The 20,712-nt window shown below is 39.3% G+C and overlaps 1 protein-coding gene across 2 annotated transcripts in view; it reads right to left on the bottom strand.

Moving 5' to 3' along the window:
• The window catches only part of LOC145967849 (uncharacterized), a 74,581-nt gene that overhangs the window by 28,880 nt on the left and 24,989 nt on the right, over positions 1-20,712 (bottom strand). The window contains exon 1 of one of the 2 annotated variants that reach the window (XM_083092859.1): positions 8,592-9,865. The exons of the other annotated variant lie outside the window; for it this stretch is intronic. The gene's annotated coding sequence lies outside the window, so the exon portion shown is untranslated. Of the gene's footprint in view, positions 1-8,591; positions 9,866-20,712 lie in introns of those variants that run through there. 2 annotated transcript variants of the gene reach the window in all.

Genomic DNA, 20,712 nt, shown 5'->3' with positions numbered 1-20,712 from the left:
AATAAAAATATAAAATAATATATATCTATTATAATATTAATATAATATATATAAATATATAATATAAAATTAATATATAATTTAAAATTATGTATATTAAGAAAAGAAGAAATTTTAATTAAGATATTGATACATTTATGATCTACAAGATTAGACGATTAAATTTGACTTTTATTAAAATTCCACTTCCAATATACATTTATTTATTCATATTTGATTTACAGAACAAGCGTCAAATATCCACGTATTATTTTACTCCGTTTATTCGAAATAAAATAATTGATATAGGGAAAGAATGCGATTTATTTTAATGCAATTTATATTGTAAAAGTATCACTAAAAAATATACATATTTTTTCTAATTTTAATTTTTTAATCTCTCTTTTCCATGCACTCGAAATGTCCACATTTGCCAAACGAGTGGGAATTTCGCGTCGAGCCTTTGTCTTCGCAAATTTCGAAATCGCACGTACAAGGTGAAAATTATTCTCCTTCGAGCGGAAAGTTTTTATCGCGACGCTTTATGCGCGTGCACGCACGACGGTCATCGCGATAATGGCTTTATCGCGATCAACGTCGCCCACCCGGCGAAGTCCGATATTACGCAGTCGCGGCTTCGAATCGGGGCTGAATAGACGGCCGATAGAGCAGGAGTTATAGGCGTCCTAGAGGCACCTAGGAGAAATTGGAGGATATACAGGACCAACGCATCACGCGCGATCCCAATTTCCCGATATCATCGATCGCTCTGTGCGACACGTGAGCGTCTTAAAAATTACAAGCGACGATTATCCCGAGATTACAAAACGCTGTCAAAATGTTTAACGTTTAAAATGAAAACAAAAGTCAACGGCACAGACTTCAATTTTCAAATTAGCCGTTTCATCTCCGCGAGAGACGCGGGATGCTTTCCTCACTGAAAGTGATTACGTAGCAGCTTTTATAAGTAGCTCTTTTCAAGTGCTGCTGCCGCTGCTGCTGCTAATGACTTCCGTCTAAGTTCGAGAGAATGTGTGGCCACACGCGTAAGTATCTCTTGTGTTTCTCTCTTTTTTTTTTTAAGTTACAAGTAGATACGTGAAAAGTAACGTAAGAACAAGAAAACGAAATAATAATAAAATATGCTTAAATAATATTTCGCGTAAACTTCAACTTGTACACTGCCAATTTTTCAATCGCCTCCCATCTTTTTATCGTTTCATAAAATTACGCTTTATATACAAATATGTTCTTCAAATATCCGCGATATGAGCACATCGTTAATGAACCTATACTGTTCTATGCGTAAACATATGCGTATTCGGCAAGGTTCCCTTTTTAGCTGACGCATCGATTACGGAGGTCATTGCCCGCATAATTGCTATTTGAATAATTCGAGTGTACGGAATAGCCGCAATTCGAACAAAGCTGCGTCATTACCGTTTTTTTATTGCGCGCGATTTCAACTGAAACGCGATAGCAATATACCCTCGAGCCTTTAGCAACGATATCGATTACGCCGAGAGAGAGAAAGAAAGAGGAAGAGAGAGAGTAAAAAAAAGAGAAATATAATTATTATACAATATCCTAATAAACGACGATATTTAAAAATATATCATATATTCTTCCCATATCTCTCTCCCACATCAATGGGATTATGTAACGTGATGACACTTCCGTTGATAAGAAAACAGCGAAAATTTTTATTCAGAAATATTGATTCTATAATTAGCATTAATAATGATTCGCGATGATGAAAATTAAACGCTATATAGCTTTTATTAATATTTACTCGCGGTTATATCGCAATTATGCCATTAGATGACGATTATACGTGTCTCTCCGAGGCTCGATAGTTAATTCCAAAGATCTCAAAGATTGTAGCGCGTATTTATGGCGTATTACACTCGCTGCTAACAAACTGTTCAAACATCGTCGTGAAACGAAATACGGTCAGATTCGTTATCAGCAGCGTAGATATTTATGCACCTCGTGACACGCGTGACGAACGCGTGAATTGGCAAGGTCTTTGCGACGTTTCAGAAAAAAAAAATGATAACGCTGCAGCGCACGAAATTTCACCCGATCTTTGACGCTTGACGACACTCCGAAGGAATTCAGTGTCAAATTAAAATTCCGTAGCATCCGACTTGCGATTTATATTGTACTTGAAACATCAGCGTCGCATTCGTTTAGTGTTTTAAAATAATTTAGATCGTCGTTTTAAAATAATTTTGTATCGTAAGCGTGTAAACGGCGTTTCGTTTTCGTTCGATATACACCACCCGTATAACACACGCAACATGCAAGCCGATAATGCTTATGCACGACTTGGTCCGACCGCTTTGAACTTGGCGGATCCCGCAAATCGCACGGAAAACAGGGTAGTAGGTCGAGCATTGATATCCCTCGCGTTGAACATCCGAGAACATCCGTTTGGCATTTCTTTGACAACAGAGTGTCGAGATCTGTATTCCGAGATCGGCGGATCGATAAGCGGATAAAAGAAAAAGCCATTTTCCATGGCCGTTCGATAATAATATCAAAGGGGGAAAACGCGACGACGCCTGTAAAATCCGCCGTGATTTCGGTAAACTCGACGAGAGCGTGCGCGAGAGATAAATGAAAATCTCCATCCACCGAGAACTTAAATGTAAGTACGAAGGATAAGCTCGGATAAGATTGCGAAGGAGGGAAGGTAACTCCTTCTCGAAACGAGGGGTTAAAATTACATTTAACCACAGAGCAACTGCGAGAAATTCGTTTGGCAACCCTGTCATTTTCTCGAGGATCCTTAACGAGAGCTCTTCTCTCTACAACCTTGGGGACTCCTCTTTCCTCCACCCCGAATCTTCCGTTCGCGAAAATGAAGGAAGGGGAAAATCCGAGCCTCCTCGAGGCTTGTCGAGAAATCACGCGGAAAACAGGAACTTGTACGTAACGGAATGCAATTACATTGTGATACGTTATCTATGGATGCTGTATGCATCATCGCGTTATCCGCTTTGTTGCGATAGCTTCGAATATAGGCGTGAAATATTCCATCGACTTAATTTCTCTTCAGATTTCTTATAAATCGCTTTTAATCGTTTCATGATTATCGACACTATAAATTCCATATAACTGGCATAAATTACTATATAATTAGTTATATCGAATCTAATGACTCTCTTAGTAATATCTCAGAATTCTTCTCTTCCATTTTATTTATTTTTTTTTAATATTTTACATCAAAGACGCCAAAAAATTTTGCAAAAATTTCGGAATAAAATTAGTCAAAGATGGGACAGATCAAATATTATTTAGTTATCAGAGAGAAGTTTAATTTAAGCGATTTTTATCGGTGAAACTAGTGGCTTATAAAAATGCGGCAGATACCTCTGCATTCGGTCTCTTTGACTAAATTCTACGAATCAATAAACTGCACTCACGTCACGACTCGCTGGATCTTAATGCAACGCGGCCATAATAATAACGAGCGAATAAAACGTCGTGCGCGACTGAAAATATTCTCGCGCAAGTTTCCCGCAATTTTCATAATTCGTTTTGGCGATCGTCCAATCGCCTTGTTTCCTCCAGCGTTTTGCCTCGATAAAGACATAATTCAGTTCCGTGAATGAATACATTTTTTGCGGCGCGATAATAATTAATATCACATTATAAATCGCGCGAATAAATAGCATCCTTGGACTCTTGCTGTTAGTACGAATTTTCGTGCTCGAATTTATCGTTCTGTATTGTGACTCGATGATGTAAAATACAATCGTTTAATTGGGATATACTACAAATATATATAACGTAATAAAATTTTTAAATATATTATATAAATTTTTATGCTATGTATGTAGCAAATATATTTATTATACGCATGAAAATATATATCGAGTCCGATTATAGTGTGAGATGTCAAAATGACAATATAAATTTACCGATAATATATAATATATATAATTTCACAGCCCATAAGATGCACATAAAATTGGATCTACACAATTAATAGAAGCTTAACTATTTTTTCACAAAAGTTCGTACGATAGTCGATAAATATAAATATAATTTTAAGCACATCGAATACATCGAGATTCCCAAACACTATAATGCAGATAAATAAAATTGTCGACTCGGGTTAGACGCGGAGATCGTCCAACGATCATCGAACGACGCAAAAGATACATCGTCATGCGACTCGAGAAAGGAAGAACGCGGTGATAACCCCTTTACACACCGATACATACAACGAGAACTCGGAAAAGCGGATTGCGTTCTCGAATAGAGAAGATTAACGATCCTCTATTGAGGGAACGCGCGAGTCCGTGTTCCGCTCTCGTTCGACAATGTTATTCTTAGGCGAAGCAGCTGCGAAATTAATGAAGGCGATCGTGCGAGGGGGGGGGGGGGGGGAGAGAGAGAGAGAGAAGCGTAAAATAATCTCGCTCCCGCGCGCGTCACACAAAGGGATATTTCGCGCTTCTCACGCGGAAACGTCGTCTAGCGAGTAGCGGTTTTGCGAGTGATGGATGAGAGCGTTCTCCGCGCACTCGAGACGAAAAAGTCGTAAAGGGAAAGAGAAAGAGACGGTGGTATATCGTCGGAAACGCGTGACTTTCACGCCGAGTTAGAGAATTGACTTGCGACGAAGTTGCGCCCGAGGAATTGATATAAACGCGAGCCACGACCATACCTTTAGATTTTCGCGTTGGATAGAGTAAAGAATCGCATCAGCCAAATTGACGTTTCTTCTTCAACTGGACGCAGCCTATCTTTCCGAAGAAATTAACGATCATTTATTTATTTATTGACGGAATATGCATGAGAATTTATTACATTAATAAGAGGAGAAAAATACCAAATTAATGACAGAAAAAATAAAATACAATAAAATAAAAAAATTAGAGAATTAAAATTATAAAATTTTATGTAAATGGTATCGGTTTTGAAAGGGACGCTTTTAATATCGAAAAAAAACTGGGTCAAAGACAGAGATTGCGACGTTCGTTTAAGAATATCCCGGATATTCTCGATAACGTACAATTAAATAAAAGGTGTGCGCCGGGAATTGTTTTCGTATACTTTGGCCGATCGATTCGACTGCGGCGCGAGTAGTCCGCATATCACGTGATTGCCACCGATCCCGGGATATTTGCCTATCTGCTATGGGCGACGGTATTTGCGCGCTGAGATTTTCCAATTAAACCGTGATTAATTCCGTGACAGCCAGTCGGAACGTGCGCGCTCGGTTGTTTACCGCGCAAGCGAAAGGAGCGAGGGAGAGAAAGAGAGGGAGAAAACAAGATCGATGAACGGGGCACGCCGGTTGAAATCGATGTTAATCCGATTTCGATAACCGAGAGTAACCGGCAGTTTGTTTGCCTTCCCGAGAAAGCGTCGCACGCGAAAATAACGCGTGAAACGATCGGCCGGTCGATGCATCGCGGCTCCCTCGATTAGCAATCGCTCGTTATCCCGTTAACGGGGATCCCAGCGGAGAAGTCCTCGACACCGAACGGAATTTACGGTATATTAAATTTTTTTTTCCGGCCGAGAGACGACCGCGGTGGGGATGAATGGACGCTGCTGCGAGCGCGGCCGATTGACGGACGCGTACCAGCTGTGCAAATAAATTTGCAAAGTCGTTTAAAAATACGCGTCGGCATCGTCGGTGAGAACCGCTTGTTTAGAAATTTCGAGCTTTATATATTAGCACGAGATTCCGCAAAATATTGCTGCTCGTTTTATCCGTTAAGTGAATCATTCATTCTCCAGATTATAAACACACACACACACACATACATTAACGCATGAGCAGGAAAATAAAAATAATTTATTATCATCAGCGTTATCTATTCAGTATTCAGCATCGTTATAACTTTAGACGGTTCAGAAATTGGAACAAGATCCAAAACAGAATATATATATTTATGCATAAGTGTTTGTGTATTTTATTTCTTCAAATGTTTTTATTTTGCGACACATAAAATTATAGACAGATTGTTCCGAATTATAGATGCAAGCTTTTTAAGCGGAAGGCTGTATGAGTCAAACACAAAATGCATAATAAAAAGCAGACATAAATAAACATGGATATAAATAAATTAGGATATAAATAAATTTGCAACGTACAATGCCAAGTCGCGCAGACAAACGCTTAGAGGGCGTTCCAAATTTCTCAGAAATAAAGAGCTTAAAATATCTGAGAGAATCCGACTTATATTGTCGATAAATGTCGTAAAAATTTGCCCCCAATTCTTGCGATTCAATATAGCATTCGTATAATCAATTTAACATATTTCAGGTACATTTAAAGAAGTGAAATATGCATATGAAATCTGTCTTGAATAATTATAAAGCTGATTACAAAACCGGCTTTGAGAGAATATTATCCGACAAACAAATCATGCTGATGACAATAATAAAAATAATAATAATAATAATAATGTATAAAATAATAGTAATAATAATAATAATAAAATAATATTGTTATCGTTATTATTCTTGGAACGCATGACTTATTTAACGAGAATAAAGTGACAAGCAGTATTTTATTTTATAATGCAAAACAATCAATTACAATTAACAATTATTTGCAAATAATCAATTACATCAGAGTTGTATGTGATTTCCTTCGAAGGTAAACGATGCATTGGTCGATTCAAAAGCGATGCACGATCGTCGCGTGCGTGCCGAGGATACACGTGTATCGGGGATAAGCGTAGATTCTATTACAGCGCGATAAAAACCGGCTCCGTCCATCTCGCGCGACCTTTAACGTAATAATCGCGCTCGTGCGAGTGAAACGCACGCCAAAGCTGGCGATAAGTTACACACTCCAGATAGTTATCCTCGCAAAAAATATAATAAAAAAAAACGGGAATCAATTGAAAGAAATCAATCTTGTCGCGAGCGAGTGATAGAATGAAATTGTGCGCTCGCCTCGTCTCGTATTCCACGAAAAAGGGAAAGCGAGCTAAAATGGAAAAAAAAACGAAAGGGATTTATTTACGTTCCCTATTCCTCGTAAACCAGCTACTCGATATATCCTGAAGCATTCATATTTGCGTAAAAAAATTTCCGATATAGACGCGTAAGGCGGATACAGTTGAAATTCCGCTGCACTCAATGTTTCGCTGATGGTCGGTGTTTGTTTCGAGAGGACGTAACACAACGCTACGAGGGAGCTCGACGGACAAATAACGATTGCAGCGATTTATTTCGCGTTCGTAAGATTAAATCTGCGTACAGAGCGTTTCTCGAAAATAGCTCGACAAACCTTGAAGTTTACTTTTTACGCATCGAGGCAACTTTCGCGCGTCGAAAAAAATCATTTCCAGCAGTCTCTCTAACGAAGCGTCCTTGCACAATCGTTTCCGATACGATTCCTTACTTATTAAAAATGAAATACCCTCCCAAAGTTTGTCCAGTTCGTAAACATTTGCAAACGATAAAAAAATGTAAGATTAAAATCGCGAATTCTTTTATTGTCGGATTTGAAACTTTCTCAAATCGCGTCCCTTTCGCGGGGAGCCTACGGATATCAAGGCCGTGACTATCGTCACCTGTTCGTATGTGCTACATAATTGTGGCCGCGGAACGAAGTAAAATCGAGCAGCGACGAGCATATTACGTCGTAGACGCACACGTACACGCTTTGTCGTCGTGTGTCATTCGTGGCGCGGCGCGAAACTCGAGCACACGACTCGTCACGTAACAACACGCAACCGCGTGCATGCGCGCGTTACAACGTCACGGCGTGTCGCACGCGTGACAGCCGCCACCACTCGCCGCTGCGACACGCTCGTTTCGCGATTATTCGAGAACGCGCCTCATTAATTAATTAACTCGAGACCGAGCTCGCGCACGTGAATCTCCGACGTTTCCATCCACGCACACGATGATTCTCGAGGACTTTGTACGAATCTGCTTCCCGATCATTCCAATTAACTCTTCCAATTAGCTCTATTTTAATAAGGGTCGCTACTTTTGACGCTAATCTTCAGATGCTACAAGGTTTACGTTTAAATCGAAGCATTTACAACGCGAGAAATTTCTCTCCAGGAAGTTGGAGGGAGGATATCATTCTGCGAACGATCGTAATTTCGTGTAAATTTGAAACTTAATCGCTTACGCACGATGATAAGCACTGTCAAAGTATCGATTCTCGTGAATATCACTCGCGTATCTGTAGGGATTTCGAAGATGAATTGCAAGAATCGTAATCGTAGAATGTTCGCGCGTCGTCTTATCAACGAGGCTCGACAATCGCATGCAATCGCGAGCGAGATTATATTTATTATTCGTTGACCTCGCATCATTTCCTATGCGACGTCATCCTCGACGAGAAAAAAAAAAAAACTTGCGAGATTACGCAACGCTTTATCGCGCAAGCACGCGAAATATGCCACGCGTGCATTCGTGTGTATACATGTGTGCGTTTCTACATATATGCGTGCGCGTAAATCATCATCGCTCGTCACGGCTCGCGATCACCGCCCACGCGCGTGTTCCAAGTTCGTCCCGCGAGAAGTAAGCCGCGGAAGGCCGAAAGTCTTCCGAAACGATTGCGTACTCACTCCGGAATTCTCGACGAGTCTCGCGTATATTTATGGGATACTCACGTGTCCGTCTCTCTCTCTAGCGCTGCTCCCGATGACGACGTCGCGCTCCACGGCTTACTCCACACTGCGATGAGTCCTCGGCAACGAGAAACTTCCTCCTCTTTCACTCAAACACTCGCGCGCGAAGATAGAAAGGAGGATAGGAGATGACAGATGAATCTGGGGCGGGGTAAAGTATAAGTGCTTCCGTCACTCGGCAAGATTCCACAAAAATTGCACGGTACGTGTGTATAAAAGTAAAAAAAGAAAAGCGCCGCGAGACACGCGGGAATGGAGTGGAAACGGTGGCGGACTCGCTCCCCTTTCCTTGTCTCTCTCTCTCTCTCTGGCGCGTCCTGTCGCGTTCCCTCGATTAACTGCTCTTCGACCTTCGCGAGGCGGTGTTGCGCGACTGAGATTGTGTCGGGCACCGAGACCGAGCGAGGCACTGAAAAGAACTCCTTCTCGCGCGCACGCGTACGTACACACCGTCCTCCCCGTCCTGCGTACCTGTGTGCAATAGCGAGATCCGTATAGGTAGGTTCGTATCCGTGCGTGAGAGCGAGAGAGAGAGAGAACGCGAACGTTTTATCGTCCCCTTCCTGCGATCCGTAACCACGTTTCGACGCGTACAAAACGACGCTCGCGAGTGCCGCTGCGAGACTGGAACGCGGGGTAACATGTGCGGGCTCTTACATAGCGCGCCGAGTGGTGGGGATGAGCGAGGAGTGGGGAGAGGCGAGGCGCGGTGGTGGGGGTCGCTTCCCCGCTCGCCCCCTCCCCTCCGTCGCGGCAAGAGAGAACTCGGCGGTTAGCTGGCAAGGACGCCGGTGCCTCCGACGACGACGCGTCGATCGCTCGCTCTTTCGGCGCACGGCTCGTCGCCGCCTCGACGTGTTCCTCTCGCGCGCGCGCTCCCCCTCCCTCTTTCTCGTTCTCTTTTATTATTATTATCTCTAGCTGATTATATTTTGATCCGCTTGTCGTATATTTCTGGATCGCGCTCCTCAAGCGAATTTTCTCGGAATAAAATTAATTTATATCTGCCCTCCCTCTTTCTTTTTCACATTTTCTCTCGTTCCCTTTCCGCTCCTCTTTCCTATTACACTCTTTTACGCGTGTATGTTCAGCTTTCGATCCATCTTGTTTCATTTAATATTCGATTCTTTTTACGATTCTCTCGTGTACTTTATCCCGTTGGGGGATTTTATTTTGCAGCATCAAACATGTTATTTATTTTTCTTTCTGCAATTTTAAAATATAATGAAACGTGAGGATAAAAGGTATCGATATAACAAGCGCATTTCAACGAAAAATATATATTTCTAATTAAAGGTCGAAAATAATTTTAAACCTAATTTTCTCTCGCGAAAATTGTGAAATTCAAAACTTGGCGTATCACGAGTATTTTCATACATTTACAAAAGCATAAACGAAAAAGTAAATATAAATTTATCTCGATGCATGCGAAACTGATATTTAATATCACAAACATTTCGGTTTGTATCGCAAACAGCGGATATGGAACAGCGCGAATTCCGCGAGCGACTTATATTACGACAAACAACGAGCGAATAAACAACATCTCTCGAATCGATTTCTTTAATTTCCATTTTCCGCCTTTATAAGCTCCCGCGGAGCCTCGTAGATACAAACGCGGCGAACAAGTAACGCGTGACGCACGCGAGGAGGAAAATTACCGGGCGTGCAGGAAGATGCGTATCGGAACTTCCGCGATGAACTAAGACAAGAGGTGGCGGCGCACGTCTTGCGTTGCATGTGTGTGTTTGCGGCGGCGCAACCGCGAGACGAGAGAGAAATGAATTGCTTTTTGCGCGGCGGCGCAAGAGAGAGAGAAAGAGAGAGAGGAGAACGTTTTGTTTGCCCGCGATAATGAGAAGACTCGCGGCACCGCCGACATCGTTCTTGCTCGCTCGTCGCGGAAGCAATTGTAAAATCGTTCCGCCGCCTTTATGCCGCGCGCACAAGCGTTAATTCGCGCCGCTCGTGCGCGCGAATTCACCGCGGACGTCTCGCCTTTTGTTCGCCTTCGCCGAGGACAATGATACCTCTCGCGAAAGCGACACTTTTGAATTTACGTCTCCGCGATATTTCGTTCGTGAGCCGTCGTCGGATGAGACGATTCGTTCGACGCGATAAAAATCCGATGCCCCTCTCCTTCCCCCTCTCGCTCTCCCTCTCTCTCTCTCTTTCTCTGTTTGTGTCAACACGAGGGACACCCGGTGCACGCTTCTGGTAGTTTCGCTGCCAACTCGAGATTGCACACGCAGGCAGGGTACAGAGTTCAGGCGAGTGGAAAGTTCGGAGGAAACAAACGGCAATGCGTCTTCCCGAGAAGGGGAAACTAATTTTAGATGCGTTTCGACGTCATCCTCGCTTCGCAAAGAAATTATTAATTAACGGCGCTAGAATGTTGCGTTTCGGAAACGGGGGAACAGTTTGCAATTACTCCAAAACGCTCCGGATATGTACACGAGTGCGCGCGCACATGTGTCACGCGATAAACTGCAAGATTTAATCGCGATATCTGATAATTTAATCGACAAAATTAATTTGTTGATATATCGCGATTCCAATAAAATTGATAGTTTCCAAGCATCCGTTGCAACCATCTCGAGCACGTAACAAGATATGGAAACGCACGTGTTTCCCTCCCCCCTTTTCGGCCCGAAATCACCGAGTAATTTCGTCGTCGTGAACGTTGCACCTGCAACGCGCGTCTGCGAATTTTCACCGCGCAATTTAAAGGGTTAAAGGTGCCGACACGCGCACGCCAAATGAAGGACCGCCGGCTGTCCATCACCAGGAAGAGAAGTTATATATCGTGTTTAACGAGTCCCTCCTCTCCTCCCATCCCCGAGAATACCCGCCATTTGTTGCCACCGTTGCTGCCGCCTTATCGTACTTCCGCACCGCCTGTATACAACGCGAGGTTGCATCGGCAAAGAAAGAAACGATTTCTCGCGCAGAAATAAATCGAGAGCGATAAATTTCGTTGCAGGGCATTCGATTTTCCGAGAAAATTGGGAAATTAATAACGCGTTTCCTTCAGCTCGAATGATCTCGCACGATCATTGTCGTCGAATTTATCTAGCTTGATACGTGTAAAAATACAACGGACATTCACATTTAATAAAACAACTAAAATAATCCAAGTTACCGAAGGCGTTGGATAGTAAAGTATGAAAAAATGATTTTTATTTTTTCAATAGAAAATGCTGTATTTTTTGGTAGATATATTTTCAAAATTATAAGAAAATATTAAATGTTTTTTCTCTCTCTCTCTCAGGTCGAGAATATCTTGTTTATCTAATAACGGTCGCGGCTTATCGATATAGTTTCCAAGCCGCAGTCGATAATCTCTGTGTCAGTTATTTCTTTTTTCGCAAAAATACGCGCGGAAAATAACGAATCGATGCCTCGATCGCTTTCCTTCCCTCTCGCGATATTGCAATTTTGTCCGCGCGGGTCAAACGAGAGGATCCGCATCGCGCCATCGAGAGGAATTCGTCAACGTATTCGAACGCGACACACGTTTCCGGCTCCCGTTCGCGACAGAAATAAATTGCGGAAAATTTGTCCGGCTCTTGCGAGCGGGCAGATGAAGGGGGAAAGAAAACAAAACAAAAAAATGCTCCGGAATGCGGGAGGAGAACTGCTCGCGCGGCAACGTCAAATATTTGCGCGCGAAAACAGTTGCGTGCTCGCACGTTCGAGTTTGCACTCGATCAACGATGAAAAGGGAGAGAGATTGATATTTTTTCGCATTGTCCGGAATTTCTGGGCGATAAGAATAATATCAACGGAAATGAATAAAAAATTATCTGCGACCCGAGGACCGAGATACTTATCACGGTCGAATACGTGAATGGATCTCGATTCGATGCGAGTACGAGATAAATTATGTGAATAAGAAAACTGTGAAAAAGTAAACTCCGACAAACGAGCATAATTTCATTCCTCTTCGTACTTCATGTCAAGAGAAGAAGAAAGACGGATAAGAGAAGATATTTATCTAAGAGAGTATCCATCAAGGGGGAATCCATCGATGAGAGAAGAAAGACGTTAGATTTGAACGGTATAAAAAATAAGATAAAATGGAATGAAAGAAAAATACAATTAAAAATTAGAATTAAAATTTTATATAATTTAATTTTAGGAATACTTCTGTATTTTTCACAATTTACTCGACGTACGATGAATAATTGAAGAGCGCAGATGAAACGCTCACACAGTGGGAACAATAATATACATGATAAGGCCATAATTCGCGGCCGTAAAATGCGTGACAGCGCAATTCCCGCGTGGTACCGATTTTTACGTCACGCAAATTTGCGCGCTCGTGATGGCTTAAATCACTAGCTTCCCTCTCGGTCGCCTCGTTTAACCGGCGATCGTTAATTTTCTTCCCATCGCGCGGACAAAAATTCGAAAATCAGTACCGTTCTTCGCGTTCTAGTCGCGAAACGCGGCGTGAGTCATGCAAACGTGGTCGTTCCACGTTTCTGCCGTTTCGATAAACGCAATCGTATTCCGCTGATATAGCGCCGGTGTTATCGTTCGCAAGAAATATATGTATATCGAAATCGCACACGCGTTACGGATTCGTACTGAATCGACGCGATGTAGCCATTTCGTCCGGAAATTAGGGAACTTTACACCTTTAGCGCGAGTATCTCGAAGGGTTCGATTCAATTAATAAAAATTCCACGCAAGAGTGAATTTGTAGTTCGTCGATTCCGTGTTTAATACAAAAAATAAATATACCTGATATACACCTGACTCTGTTAAATCATTCATATCGCGAGAGACCGGAGGTGCACGTCGTGTAAGAAAGTCCCAGGTAAGCGCAAGCTGAAAACGCATCGTTTCGGAACGTCCGGATTGTCGCAAGGTGCGCAGATTCGAGCGCGTCTTGTTTTGCATCTTGCGTAACGCGATACGCAACGAAACCAACGGGGAAGGGAAGGGAAGAGAAGGAAGAAAGAGGGGAGGAGGAGAAGGCGTTTCTGCCGCGAACGGAAATTGTACCCGCGCGTTGCGTAAGAATTGTAAGGACTGGTCGACCAACGATAACGACAGCGTATAATCGTATCGCGGCTAAGTAGCTTGGCACTTAAATTACAAAACATCGTGCAAATCTTCAACGAGTTTCTCAGGTCTCGGACTTGTTCCTTCGTCATAATAAGCGCCGAATCGTGCGCGAAAGAAGGCGAAGGTCCCTGGCCTGAACACAAATCTATCTAGCTAAATGTCCATCATGTCTATCTTTATCAATAATTCTTAATTTCCTCCGTTAACTCTCTTGATATTTCATAGGATATTAGCTAACAATCGTCATCGATAATTATCATAAATTATCATAAATGTTTAATACTATAATTATCATAAATTTTTAAATTCCTTCAGTGCTCTTACGTACGGTATTTTTTTAGGCTTTTACGTTTGGATACAGAATGAACCATTTTTTTTATTACACCATTATAGAATATTTTAGAATATTTTATTATAATTTTAGAATATATAATTAAAAGCCTTTTAAAAAAATACCGCACAGAAGAGCGTTACTGGAATTTAAAAATTACTAGCCATAATTACATCAACGATGATTGTTACCTGATATCGTGTCAAGAGTGTGTCACTGAAGGAATTTAATAATTATTGATGATAATTATTAATATCCCGCGATTATGGAATTAACCTTTGTTCGACTTTACTCCTATTCGCCGGACATTTCGATCGGAAGCGGACGCCTCGATCTACTGGGATCTACGCGACGTTATTAAGACACGTGCGCGTAATTCGGACGTAACGCGAGCCACGCTTCGGCGAGTACGCTTCGCCCCCCCCCCTGCCTCCTCCGCCCTCTCCCCCGTCGAATCCCCCATTCATGAGAAGGCGCGGATTCTATAAGCGGCTTCACGAGCGCTCGGCCCAGCCGAGTCGGTTCACTCGATTTCATTCATTTGATAGATAATCGTCGTGTTCCTGTTTGCGGCTCGGCAGGGACGTGCCAAGCGCAACAAAGCGAGCCGTCCCCGCGCTCAAGGTCCTGGGTTCCGGGCTCCGCGGAGCATCGCTCGCGTTGTCTTGCTGCACCTCTCTAAATAAGCGATGTAGGAAGTTGCCGAGTCGCGTTATTACGGGATGACGACGCGGAATTTTCTCGAGTCGTCGAGATTTTACGAGACCACCGTATGCGTGCGCGGAAGTCTCTTCTAGCGTTCGTTGCGTTTCAGGACGTGCCTCGCCGTGAGGCGCTTTTTACTTATTTCGGCGATGGTTTTCAATTTTGTATGGAATAAAATCCCGAAAGGATAGAGATGTGTACCTCGGAGCTGAAATTTTTTTCAAAATATATATTCATGTGTATGCATGACAGATGTCACTGATCATATGTTCGATACTTGGCAGTCACAGTTTGATGTATTTTTCGATTCTTCCGAATTTTGTAAAGCACGTAAGTATATTTAGAATTTGGGGGAGGAAATTAAAAGAGTATTTATAAGTAGACGTATTATTTTTTGATGTTGTTAATCTCCGAGTTTATCAAAAATAAATAAAATAAATTACGTGTTATCATCTTTCTATTTTTTTCATTATATATTTTTCATTTAGCTCCGATCGTTTATATAACAATCTTTTCCTCGCTCGATCGCGAAATTTTACTTTTTTCGCGACGCGCGGTTCATAAGGCGCGATTCACCAGCCGCGCGCAAAGCATGTGCGTGCACGTGCTTCGTAAACGCACACGCGCGGGCCAGCGCGGCTCGGCCACGGTCATCTCGAGACCTTCTTACGCAGCCACCGCACTCACACACACGGATACACACGTGCACACGCATGACACACGAATCGGCGAGGCGAATTACGCAACGGCACAATTGCGTGTACCGCAACGTAACAACGAGTTCCACGATATAACGACCGGTCGCACGACTTCGCCTTCTCTCCACCAGCCTAGGTCTCTCTCTTTCTCTTTTCCTCCCCTCTCTTTCTTGCCCCCTCTCTTTCTTTCTCCTTTCGCCATTCATAAACTCGTCAAGAGAAAAACTAGAGCTTTTTAGTAATCAAATAGTAATAAATTAATTAATATTTTAATTAAAAATGCTATAAAAATATAATTTTAAAATCACATCTCATCTTCACTCACAATAAATATAATTAATAAATTTATATCGAATAATCATCAAATGTAAATAATTTAAAAATATAAATTAATAATGCATGAAAGAATGGCATTAATAATGTATATATATTAATAAATATGAAATATATATTTACATAAATTTATACCTGGATAAATAATTATAATAAATATTAAAATTAATTAATCTCAATTCAAATAACATATAAAATGATTATGAAATTTATGAAAAAATATTAGAATAATCCACGTATAAATATATAGATTAATAATTCTTTTAAATAATTTTCACATTATATAATACTAGTTTGACAAATTAGAAAAACTAATCTTAAAGTTCATAATTTTAAAATAATATAATACGAATAAAAATCAAAATTTAATTTACTCGTAATAAATTTTGAAACATAAATAGGTTTTTATCTCGTATATGAATGAAATTTCGTAATGGTTAAAATAGCGCAATCGTTACTTTTATACTCGACGAAAAGACGGAGGCTTGGATGTATGTAATAAATGTTTCAGTGGTTGAGTTGTCGAGTCGATATGTCGCCATTCATTTTTCAAAAGTGATAACGCGACAATTTTACAAATAGGGTCAAAGTTGTTTTTGTATTATTTCCGAGCCACGCGCGCGATACATTTTGGAAACATTCGCTACGAATGGTTCTTCCCTGACAAAAATACCGAACTTGCGTCGTTTTCAAGTACATTACTCGTCGATAACAATTTCGCTGGCGACAAATAGATACTGGAGAACGCCCGGAAAATATGGTTTCCTTAATCGTGCGACATAGTTTTTTTGCAAATAGTTTTTTAAAAATAAAACGGTGCTCTAGAAACACGTTGAAAAGTAAACGTGTGTTATAAACGTCAACGAAACTATCGCTATCGAGAAGCTCCATCGAGCGTGGCGGAATAACATTGCCGCGCGCAATCATGCGGTGAGCCTGAAATGCGATTGTCGATTTATCGACACGCATTTATCAGAGAACGATCGGGCTAGTAAAACGATCTCACGAGAACGATCGTAACGAATGTCGTTGCTTGACGCTTATGTAATTTCGAGCGTAATATCGCTCTCACGTTTTAACGAGATTGATACCGATGCATCATCCAAGATTAATCAAACGTTCCTTAAATTCAAATCTGTGGAAACAAAAAGCTCCACCGTTAAGAGGTATATAGGAAATTTTCAGAAATATAAAAAAAAAATGAAATTTTTGTTTCTATGTTGTATTGACTTAAAATCATGAAAATTAACGTACAATTTTTAAATCGAAATTCGAAATATATTTATAAGAGACAGAGCTACAGAGACCCTATAGCATGTTATAAAGTTTACATCACAGAATTTTAAACGCATTATTTTTAATCATTAGGTTTTAGAATGATGATCGAAATAAATGCGATTTATCGAATTTACTTGAAAAATTGAATTTTAAATAACATTTCGCAACAGTTTCTTTTTATGAATTTATATATTTTTTTCAAGTTATAAAAAGAAGGAATTTCTTCAACTGAACTTAATTCTTTCAGATGTCTAGTTTTGTATAAAAGATAATTTTTTAAAATTCCTTTTATGAATTGAAAATGACAAGTTTAAAGAGAAAATGTTTATTTTTTATGTTAAATAATTTATCGATGTTAAATCTTGATCATCATGCAATTACAACATAGCTACGATACTATTATTGTTCTTTTATTTCAAAATATTTGTTGCAATTTTTCATCTTGATTTTATTATTAAAAATACATATACATTTTTTAACAAGAAATATTTATTTGTTTAAATAACAATTTTACACAATTTTTAATAAGTAACCTATTTTTCGATTCATTAAACTTCTGTAACTCCTTCAGTTAATATTCATATCGATTTATGTCTCTAACTACAATTTAAAATAAATTACGCGGGTTAATTGTTAAAAGTATCTGAAGAATCTTTATTTACATATATATACATTTATCCGAAATAATATTTCATTTTAAATAAAAATAAAATTAATCGTGTGCGAAAGAATTAAGTGTTGGTAAAATTAAGGGGAATCGGCAATTCCGGTAAAAAGATAATATAAAGTATTACGATAAAAAGATATACACTTCCACGATGCGATGATGCTGATCGTGTTAGTTGTTGCGCCAACGAGGCATGAGGTAAGAAGCAACTATCGAACGCGCGGCGGCTAAAAAGGAAAGTTACTATTGGCATCTAATAAACGGCACGTTTCTGCGCGGTGCGTAACCATGTGTCACTTGACTCGTGCTAATAATCGATCGGCCGCCGATCGACCTTCGAACATTGAAATATTGCGCACAACGTATACCTGCGGCAGTCCAACGCGTCCAAGGTCTCCGCGATTAGTGGGTCACAGTGTATACGTTTAAGCGAAGGCGACCGATTTGCAATGCGATTAAACATGCGCCGAATCTAATTAAGCACGGCGAAATTAACGGACTCGTATCCGCATTTGATAACATACGCGCAATCAAGGAAGGAACGCCATTTTTTACGAGATTTTATCGAATTGCATATAAATGAAAATAACAAAAAATTGCTGACATGTTTGCATTAAATGTGTTTTATAGACTCACGATAAAAGAGCGCAAGCGCGCACTTTATCATTTTTTTTCATTTATCATTCTTTGATAATCGCAAGGATAAGGAAAGAACATGAATTTCAAATATGCAATATGTAAAAGGAGCTTGGAGTTAAGAAATTTTTAAAATTTCAAATCGAAAAAAAGTCGAATTTAAAAAATATAGAAAGGATAGAAGGTAGATTAATAAATTTAATCCTTCATAATTATGTACGATATATTATTTTACTTATATATATTAATTAATAATAATTACTATTTTTTATTATATATATTATTTAATATTATTTTTGTATACTTTCTTTCATTTTGTAGAAACTTTCTATTCGCGCGATCGAAAAAATGAGCGAATACGATTTTCAACTTGAGCGATAACGTGGACTCAAACTAAAATTGATTGACGAATTCTCATTATAAGATTATCCGACGTTATTATCGATGCGATAAAACCCGATTTATTTCGCGAGCAAGAACAAGATTGAACTCTCATATAGCATTCTAACGATCTATAGCGATTAAAGTCATATCGCGATCACATGTCGTAACGATTGGTCCCGCTTAAAATATATACACCCCTCGAAATAAAAATCTCCTCAATTCGATTTTTGAAGATGTCACGTAAATCTAATCACCTCTCCAATTTATACTAATTTTTACATTAATCAAATTAACATCGATGTAATGGTAGATTTTACATAGATGTAGACGTAACGATATAAAAAATAAGCGTAAGAAAATAATTTCCCGAATTATTTTATTTCTTGTAACGATAGATCAAAAATGGACGAAGTACCATATATTTAATTATATTTTTAAAAAATGATGATTATAATTATAATGCATTGTGTTTAGAAAATAACGACGAGAGTCGGAAACGTTCGCGTTTTCTCGCACGTATGACCTTGAGCCGGTGCACGCTCGCGATCGTCCTGGCGATTATTTAACGCGACGGCATATAAATCGTCGACGTAACAACAGCATAATTTACGAACGTTACGCTATAGCGCGCGACGCGATGTCTCCCCTCTCTCTCTCCCCTCGATATCGCCGTCGTCCTTGAATTTTTCCTTCCGGTCGCGTCATAAATTTTGACAGTAGGAAATGAGCTTGTGATGGCGCCTATTGTTCGGCGCCCGCCGAAAGGAAATTATATTATTAACCGCATGTTTCAGCAACATTACGATAAGTACACTACACTGACAAAGCTAATTATTTTCTTATTAAATTCATTTTTTCCTACTTAAAACGGAGAAAGAAGAGAGAAGGGAGTTATATACATACTTCCTTAAATATATTAAATTCACTATAGTTTTTTACAAAAAAAGAGGAGTCGATATCAATTTTAATTATGAAAAAAGATGAAAAAGATATATCCATATTTTCTTTATTTACGGAGAGAAATCGATAATAAAATAATGAAATAAAGACAAATTGTCACTCCTTATTTTAAGCACTCTTAAAAAAAAAGTTTAGACTGTAATTTTTATCTTAAATTAAATAAATAAAAAACTATAATAAATAATTATTATAGATAGTTTACTTTATCACGTTATATATATTTTTCTTATAAACTTACACATATCTCGTCTTACAGTTGCGACTTTCGTATTCACGATAATGTTATGGAACATAATTTCCAATTTCTACATAAAACTTTTATTTTACTCAATTTCGAAGCAGTTGTGTTTTTAAAATAATGTATAATAAAGATACAACATAAAATAATAAATTTTCAAAAAAAACAAAAGACAACATTACTGAAGGAGTCTTTAAATAATTATATAAAATGTCACGATGTGACAAATATTCATTTTCTTGCCAATATCTCGAACAAATTGGCTCGACACACTAATAATTTATTACATAATTTAATGTGAAATGTGAATAAAAGATTTAAGAGAGAAGAGTCGTAAGACAGAAATAAACGAGTATATTATATGTATATGTAAATTTGTGAAAAAGGAAGATAGTTATGAATATTTTATTGTCTATATAATGATAGAAATTAATTACTTGAAGGCTTTAACAAGACAAACACACATGTATCTAAAATATTCATTTTTGACTTGTAAAATCAATCAAATATTTCACATAAAATTTTAATTTATACATAATATAATTATTTTTTTAATTATTTATATCTTTTGTGTACGTTTGTGGAGAGAATAACATTATATTTTAAATGTCCAGAAAAAATTTATATTTTTCACTTCTGTAGAATATTTATTATGCGTATCTTTGATATTAAAAAATCCGTCACTCGAAATGTTATATGCCATCTATAAAATCCACGGTGTCACCTGCGTAACAAGAAGCGAGGTCTTTTCATCCAGTGGAATAATACCGGCACTGGTCGGTCAAAGACGCGCGCGA

The sequence above is a fragment of the Camponotus vicinus genome, unplaced genomic scaffold (assembly GCF_025532165.1).
Source record: "Camponotus vicinus isolate PSW18456_S1 unplaced genomic scaffold, iyCamVici1.0 SCAF_3, whole genome shotgun sequence".
NCBI classification, from domain to species: domain Eukaryota; kingdom Metazoa; phylum Arthropoda; class Insecta; order Hymenoptera; family Formicidae; genus Camponotus; species Camponotus vicinus.
Note: the sequence above shows the minus strand (reverse complement) of the source record. Positions and strands in the feature narration are given on the sequence as shown.